The following is an 8646-nucleotide window of genomic DNA, read 5'->3' as shown; positions in this document are numbered from 1 at the left end:
ATTAGCCTTACTGTGATGATCTTTGATAAAAATGAGAGTGATTGTAGAGGAAAAAATTATGTTTCAGTAGAAAATTGTAACACAGTCTTATGAATATCTGATTCTAGTCCTGCTCATTTTCTTTGTGGTTTTGTTAAATAGCTATCAACTGAACTGGATCCTGAATTCTTCTATTGTCCTCAAATATCAGGCTACAACTCTCCAGACTAATGCTTCTAATTTTCTCCCACTCTTCCGATTTCAATCACTAAGAACAAAGGCTGCCCTTGAGCCTCCTTGGAAAAGACCACACCGGGTCTTCCTCACTACTTAGTTGCAGCCAAACTTAGAGACTTAAATCATGGGTCCACATCCCTCTATTAAAAGTGGCTCATCCAGACTCTGGGAATTGCTTACCAGCTGGAGATCTAAAATTACAATTGACCAAGGAGGTTCGTCCCTAGAACAGATGGCATCTTGAGGTGGACAGCTCTCTCAAGATCACAGATCTAGATCTTCATCTCCAACATGAAACCTTTATTTCTTTTTGCCTTTTTACTACTTGATTCTTCCCTCAATGCATGGGAAGACAATGCTTCTTAACCCTGGCAACTATCAGCTGAATCTACTAAGGCTATAGTTGCTTTCTTGCTAAAGTGGTTTTCAATAATAGAGCTGTTTAAGATTACATATTAGCTTAAAAGGTGGAGTCTGTGCTACAGCAGTTCTGGTATTGTAGTGAATATAGCACATTAACAAATAAGCCATTTGGCTAAAAAAAGTTTCACTCCCTTCAGGTATGTTATTTGACTTATTTGATACCAGCTGGTTTTAGACATAGGGGCCCTGGCTAGGGAGTTTACTTTAGTCTCTTGGGATTATCCTAATAGTTATTATAGCCTCCTCAGTATCCAATATCCTCTCAAAGGTCCGAAATTCATTGTCGTAGCCACTGGCAGTACATCAGATGGCTTCACTGTGCTCGGAAAATCAGAAACAAGATGAACAACGAGATGAAGAGCAAAAACTATTCTTCCACAGATGTGACATTATAACCTATGCGGTTTGCAATGAGACAAGAGCAACCTAACTTGAATGACTGCAAGTGGTGCTAATATCAAATTTTTAGTCGTCCTATCATGTACACATGTTTTGCCATCCATGAGAGGATGACCAAAAGGGGGAATTTTTAAATTAATTAAACAAGGACTCCATTAGACAGATGTGGCTATAATGCCATGGCGGCCTAAGTAAGCAAACCAAAATCTAGTTCTATAAATGCCTCAAGGTTTCAGAATCAAAATTCAAGGATCACTAATCACAGCCAACTAGACTTTACACTATAGCCAATCAATAATATCCTTCCTTCTGCCTTTTCTCTATAAAATTCCCTGAGCTACTGATGGCAGAATACTCCTAACCAGTTCTAGTTTGGTGCTCTCCAATTCCAGTTGATTTTTTACTCAAATTCTTAATTTTTATTATTTAAGAAAAGTTTAAAAAATATTTATTTATTTTGGGGTAGAGCACAAGCAGGGGTGGGGCAGAAGAGGGGGACAGGGGATCTGCAGTGGGTCTGCACTGACAAGCTGACATCGAGCTGGATGTGGGGCTCGAACTCATGAACCATGAGATTACGACCTGAGCTGAAGTCAGACCCTCAACCGACTGACCCACCCAAGTATCCTCTTAATTTTTTTTAACGTCATATTGTGGAGAACACAAAATACTACAAGTTCTATGATGATACTTGAAACCTTAGAGAAATATTCAGGGATATGCATTGTTCTCTGCAGTCCAACATCTCAATAAAAAGATTGAGAAGCACTGCTACTTGCATGATTATTAATTCTCTTTTGTCTTCCTCTCTGACCAACCCCAAATTTGGAGGAGGGTATCAAAACCTGCATAGTTTCATAGGGTATATGAAAATACATGTCTTAGTGAGTGTAACATATGAATCTCAAGTTTGAGCTGTATTTAAAAGGTAGTATAAGTATGTAACAGCATGTACTAAGAACATAGAGTGATACTTTATGCCTAAATATGGTTTTAAGATGAAAAGACATACAGCCATCTTTCCCTCAAGTACATGCCTTTCAGATGTACCATTATTACAGAAAAATAAAAAGCCATTTTCTTTAACACAAAAAACAGATGGCCTTTTCATCCTTCCTTCTATGAAGGAAATGTTTACTTAGTTAAGAAGGGTTTTTTTTTCTTTTTTTCCTGAGCACATGCTTTTATTTGTTTCTACTTACTCATCAACAGAAGAACATTCCTTACATCCTGGATTACTTTTGAGATAATTAAAGGGAGCACACTAAATGTATATGGCAGATCAACACAAACCATACATATCAAAGCCGTTACTGAAATTGTGTCAAAAATACAAAAAAAAAAAGTATCTCAGAAGCTTAGGTTGTATAATATATTCCTTTTGAGATTATACACAAAGGCTTGGAAAACCACTCAACACATTGTAGAACTTCAAAGGACAAGAAAAAAAGCATGTAAATGGTTTTGTTTTCCTTTGTTCTTGTTTTCTTGAGTTGTGAAATAGGAACTCCTGAGGCCCATGAGGAGCCATGCCTGAAAACCACTGAGCTGATAGTAGCACCATAGAATCCTTAAGAAAAGACATTATTCTCTATGCTAGACATTATTAATTATTCCCCCAAAGGTTGTAGAAGCCTGTGGACATATCTTATTTAGACTACACAGTGTTGGCTTTTTAAAAAATTGAGTTGTTTATCAACATTTAAAATAAGGACATTTCTAGTCAGGCAGAGAAGGACAGATACCATATGTTTGCACTCATAGGTCTAACAGGACAAACCTAACAGAGGACCATAGGGAGAGGAAGAGGGAAAGAGAGCTGGGGAGAGTGAGGGACACAAATCATGAGAGACTATTGAATACTGAAAATGAAACAATAAACAAAACGTTAAAAAATAAAATAAGGACATTTCTGATATTTCAGGTTTTCTTCACACATCAAGTGAACTGGTAACTCTGATCCACCATTGGGCTGTTGCCGTTAAACGGCAACTCTGCCTCTGTTAGTTTCCCACTGTCCTCTTCACCCCTTCCCCTAGCCTGCTTTTCTTCTGTCAACTTTTGCCTGGTTCTTACCAGCATTTGAGTTTTAAATTCTGGCCTTTCCTCAAGTTCTATCCTCAAATTTTTGTATCTCTGCTCATAGCACACCTATTTCCATAGTTTAAGCTCAAATAATTTCTCAGTCTTTTTTTCCCCCCAAATTGTTTATATCCTTGTTCATTTTCAGAGTCTGAATATCCATAAGACATACTACCACTGATCTCATCTAGGACCTAAAACTTTATGCCTACACTGCTGTGAATAGATTCCTAGCTTAGTTCCTGACTCTCTCTCTCCCATAACTGAACTTCAACTTAACTCACTAGAGTAATTTTCCTAAATTCATTTTTTCATTTACTTATGCATACCTATTAGTCTTGTCAAGTATTCTTAGAACCATAACACATTTTGGGTCTCTTGTCCACCTTCTGCAACTGACTGCTTTCAGAAGACCTGGGGTTTTCCTTTGCCCTCTATGACCCATGACCTCTCCCTTTTTCAACATCCTTTAGCGCTGATTACCCAATGACATAAAACTAATTCTTTCCTTTCAGCTTTTGTTTTCCCATCCTTAATTCTCTGTCTCTTCATAGATGCAGGCCTTTCCATGGTGCAAACCATGTTTTCTTCTGTATATTCATCAATGTGGTGGGCAGGACATGATATTTTATTAAACATTTTTAAATGAAGTGAATTGAATTGTATAAATCAGAATACCAACCCCATAGAGTCTAATTTTTAATCAAGATAAGGCATCTTTAAACAGGGGAAGGAGCCAACAACACACTGGGTCAGAGACAATGTGTTGAAATACACTTAAGTTTTGAAGACATTTAGACAAATTAAGATTTGGATCCCTACCACAACCTAATTGTGAGACTAGAATCAAATTCTTTAAGAATAGAATGCCATAGTCCTCAGCTTTAAGTTGAAAATAACAATTCAGAATATATCAACTTCCCAAAGTTGTGACAAGAATGAAGCAGATTTACCTATTTAACATGCCATTTACACTAGGAGAGGGCAGAGAGCACTGGGCACACACCAAATACTGTATTAGAATTGCATTTCAGAAAAGGAAGCCAAAGTAAGGTCATTCAAATAGAACTCATCACTGAGCTAAGTTCTACATGCAAAGAAGTAAAAGCATCTTCAAAATTGTGTGGACTAACTACCCATAAGGAGGAGAAAAATTAAAATTTATTCATATATTCATTTATCAAATAAACATTTCTGCATGTCCTAATCTGCACTCAGCACTATACTAGACAGTGAAGATACTGTAGTGAGAAAAACTAGACACGGTTCCTAACCTCATAGGATTAATAATCCGGTAAAGGAAATAGAGAAAGACAGTTAGGGGAAAAAATAACAAATATAAGCATTGTAAAGAAAAAACGAACAGTACCCTAGTAACATATATCCAGAGAATGTAACACAGAAGGAAAGGGCTTCTGTGATAGTTAATTTTATGTTTCAACTTGATAAAGCTAAGGTATGCACAGATAACTGATAAAACATTATTTCTGAAGATGTTTCCGGAAAGGCTTAGCATTTGAATTCGTAGACAGAGTAAAGAAGATTGCTTTCCCCAGAGCTGGTGGATATCACCCAGTCTATTGAGGGCCTCATTAGATCATAAAGGAAGAGGAAGAGTGACTTTGCTCTCTCTGCTTGAGCCAGGACATCCATCTCCTGCTGCTCTCAGACAACTGTGCTCCTGGGACTCACACTGTCCCCAAATATCTATGGCCTCAGGTTTGTAATGGGGCTATACCCTCAACTTTCCAGGCCCTTTAGTTTGCAGATGGACATTGATGTGACTTCTCAGCATCCACAACTCTGGTGAGCCAATCTCTCATAATAAATCTTTTTCTATATTTGTATATATCCTATTGGCTCCGTTTCTTTAAAGGACACTGACTAATATAGCTTCCAAGAGAAAGTGATGTTTATTCTAAGACTTGAAAATCAACACATGTGGACCAGGCTAATGGGCACAGTGGGGAGAGAAGTGGAGGGAAAAGAATAGACATGGGAATGGAAGAATGAGATGGATTTAGGAAACTGTTTCTGAAAGTGAGCACTAAGATGCTTGGTAGAATATGATACCACAGAAATAAGACCTGCACGGCTGCATGGAGGCCTGGACTGGAGGAGCCATACACAGAAGAGCTAAAAAGGCAGAGACAGAGGCTACACCATAAAACCCTTTCAAATACATTCAGGATTGTGGATATGATCATTAAGGATAACAGAAAGCTCCTGACGGACTTCAAATATGGGAATAATGTGGTCATACTAATTTTTGTTGTTGTCTTTTGAGGTTTGTTGGGGGGTTGTCACCCTGACTTTTTCTTAGAAAATGATCAGTGAGGAGAAAAACGGGATGTGAAGAGATGGGTATAGACACTACCATGGTGATTTAAATATAGTGAGTATATTTTTAATTTAGTCCTCCCTCTCATTAGGGACATTCCTTTCTTGTTGTGCTTTAGTACATCCCCTTAATGTTGTGCTTGAAACTAAAGTCATTCTTCCTTTCCTGGGGTTAGATGCCCAGACTAGCCACCTTTTTCATCACTGTATTGGTCCTGGAAGGGATAATGTACCTAATTATTTTATTAAATAAAGATGGCAAACCAATCCTTTATAAGGGCTGATATTGATGCCAAGAAAAAGAGCTCTCTTCTTGGGGGGAAGCCGATGCTAAGGATCATGCAAGTCCAAGCTGGGGCATCTTTTCTGTAGCACAAAAAGAGCTTGCTTAAAAAGCTAACCCCGCAGAAAGAAGAGCTAAGTGGGAATTTGGATTTCCGTCACTGAAAACTATAAAATCCTAAAATCAGCATGGTAGTGGAGAGAATTAAAAAAAAAGAAAAAGACAGAACAATATACTATATAAAACTGAATTTAAAAAGAATATAAAGTTGTTCTTAGCATTTAGTGAAAAATAGCTAGACTCTAAGATATTAGGCACATGTGAGAAGACTCCCTCATGCAGGATCCCAATGTGTTTGTTGAGTTTTTTCTAATGAAGAGCGAGAAATGAAAAGTAGAATATTGGTAGCAATTTATTTTGTCACCAAAATTCTGTCATAAACATGGTAAAAATGTCTAGCCATAGCTTTCCAAAACACAGATGGTGTTCACAATTTTATTTTCTATTTTTCTGTCTCTCAGCACAGCTCTGAAGTAGTGTGCTCCCCAGGTGGCAGAACCCAGTGGTGCTTCTGGACTCTTTCTATACAGAGGCCTTCTCATGGCAGGGTGCTACACAGCGCTGGTCTTTGTTGGGCTTGACAATCACTCTCTCTTGATTCTGAAACTATAAACTCGGTGAGTTCATGTAGTAACAAGTGATATTAAGTAGTATCCAAACTCTGTCATACCAAGAAGCCATGCTAAACACAGCATGATTTTAAAATAGACTGAATAACCAGGACCTAGATCTGGTCAATTTCATCAACAACAATGTTGTGCTTTCTTTTAACACATTTCCACTAAACTGATGACATGAGAAATGGACCAAAGTGTATGTAAGCATACCAATGGAAGCTACTTAGATTTTCTTTTGTTTTAGAACTTGATATTTCCAAGGAGGACAACACATTAGTAAAGTGTGGTTTACTGGATTAAGTCTCATAGTCTCCACTGTGAAGGAACTTTTCTAAGGGATCTGTGATTGCCTAACAACTATAAACTTTGGGTTTAGGCTCCTGAATCACACATTCACATTCTCTTCTACCACTTGGAGAAATATTTTCTCGTTGCAGTTTCTATGACCTTAAGCTTTTCTGCTCCTCTTGCACTGCTGACTCTTCATTTCTCCTTTTCTTCCCCCCCGCTTCAGGTTCTATGAGGCACAAGATTCTATTCAAAGTTGTGCATACTTCACTCTGCACCTAGTTCTCCCTGACTGTTTCAGCTTCCTATTTCTGTCAAAAGAAACCTTACAAATACATCCATCCATCATGTTAAACTCAACATCCTCATGTAAAAAAAATCAATTTCAACTGTGCCTTGAGATATAATTTTTCAAATAAGGTGAGACACAAACAAAACATAATTTGAGTACTAAAAACAAGAAGGAATGTATTTGAATAATTTATTTTCTTAAGTTCTTATATAAAATGTCTCATAAAAAGCAATAAAATATATTCAAATACACATCCTATCTTCATATTAAATTGTATTTTAGAAAAAGACAAAAAGATGCACCTCTTATTTTCCTCTCACATTGTTTTTATTGACTTAAGTTTTTGTATTTTTTTATAATTGCCTTTGCATCATGACTAAATATTAATATATCTACCATTTTCCAGAAGTTAATCACCAGCTTATACAATTTATTTTTCTCTGCATTTAAATGAGAGATTCTCATCCAATGAGATATTTTTTCTACGTGCTGCTTTGTATTCTGGTGAGATCTAGTATTAATTGCCACCATCTTTGTGACATCAAGCTGGACATTTAAATGAAACATGCCCTTTAATCCTTCTGATGATGCCATGAGCTATCTATACCATTTCAATCAGTATTTGAGCTCAAATCAATTTAATCCATCATTGACACTCTTTCTATAACACCAAGCTACGTCCTAATAAATAAAACATATTTCAGGCAATGTGCTACATATGTTCTCTCTCTTAAGGAGGCCATTGGGTTTATAAAATTCTGCAAGTATATTTTATTGATCTATTCGGATCTCATAGTTTCTAACTTTTACATTCAAAGCTATGAGACCAAAGTTAATCACTGCAACCTGTGTTTAAATAAATGTACTCATGAAAGCTTAGAGAGATATTTAAGATTTCAAAATAAAGGGCACACTGGAGACTTGGGAGGTCTTCTTCATGACTTAGTTTATTCCTTTAGCATGGATTTACAGAACGACAATCTAACATACTAGCAGCAATGACTAATTTTTTTGCTTTGCTTTCAACTTTTCAAAATATTTGTTTTCTCCATCTGGTAAAATTATGTTGACAAAATTACCTAATTCCTCACTTTACATTTGACACCTTTGATGGTAAATATTTCAATGCAAATATTTATAAAATATGTATTCTTAATCTAAAGGTAGGGATTATATCTTTTTCCATTTTCATATATGACTTAAAATGCCAGCTTTTATAACAGCACACATTACTCTTGAAAAAGTAAAATCACAATCCATAAGTTTTATTAAAATAATATATTAACAAGGTTAAAAAACAAAATATCACCAAATTTATAAAAATCCAACTCTCAGAGGCTGAAACAATTGGTCCCATCATTTAAGTGTGTGTATATGTGTGTGTGTGTGTGTATGTGTGTGTGTCTGTCTGTCTGATGTCATCAAATTTAATAAAGGTAATTGACTCTCCATTAGAAAAGATGAGGAATTTCTTTTACTACATTCTTTATCATTCTCCAGGTATATAGAGATTATGTATCTGTGATAGATACCGCTGTTCTTATAACTATATTTAAATTATATTCATATAGCTCCATTTTTGTTCCATCAACTTTATTTTTTTAAGTTTATTTATTTATTTTGAGACAGGCAGCACAAGTGGGGGA

This window comes from Suricata suricatta, chromosome 7 (genome assembly GCF_006229205.1).
Source record: "Suricata suricatta isolate VVHF042 chromosome 7, meerkat_22Aug2017_6uvM2_HiC, whole genome shotgun sequence".
NCBI classification, from domain to species: domain Eukaryota; kingdom Metazoa; phylum Chordata; class Mammalia; order Carnivora; family Herpestidae; genus Suricata; species Suricata suricatta.
Note: the sequence above shows the minus strand (reverse complement) of the source record.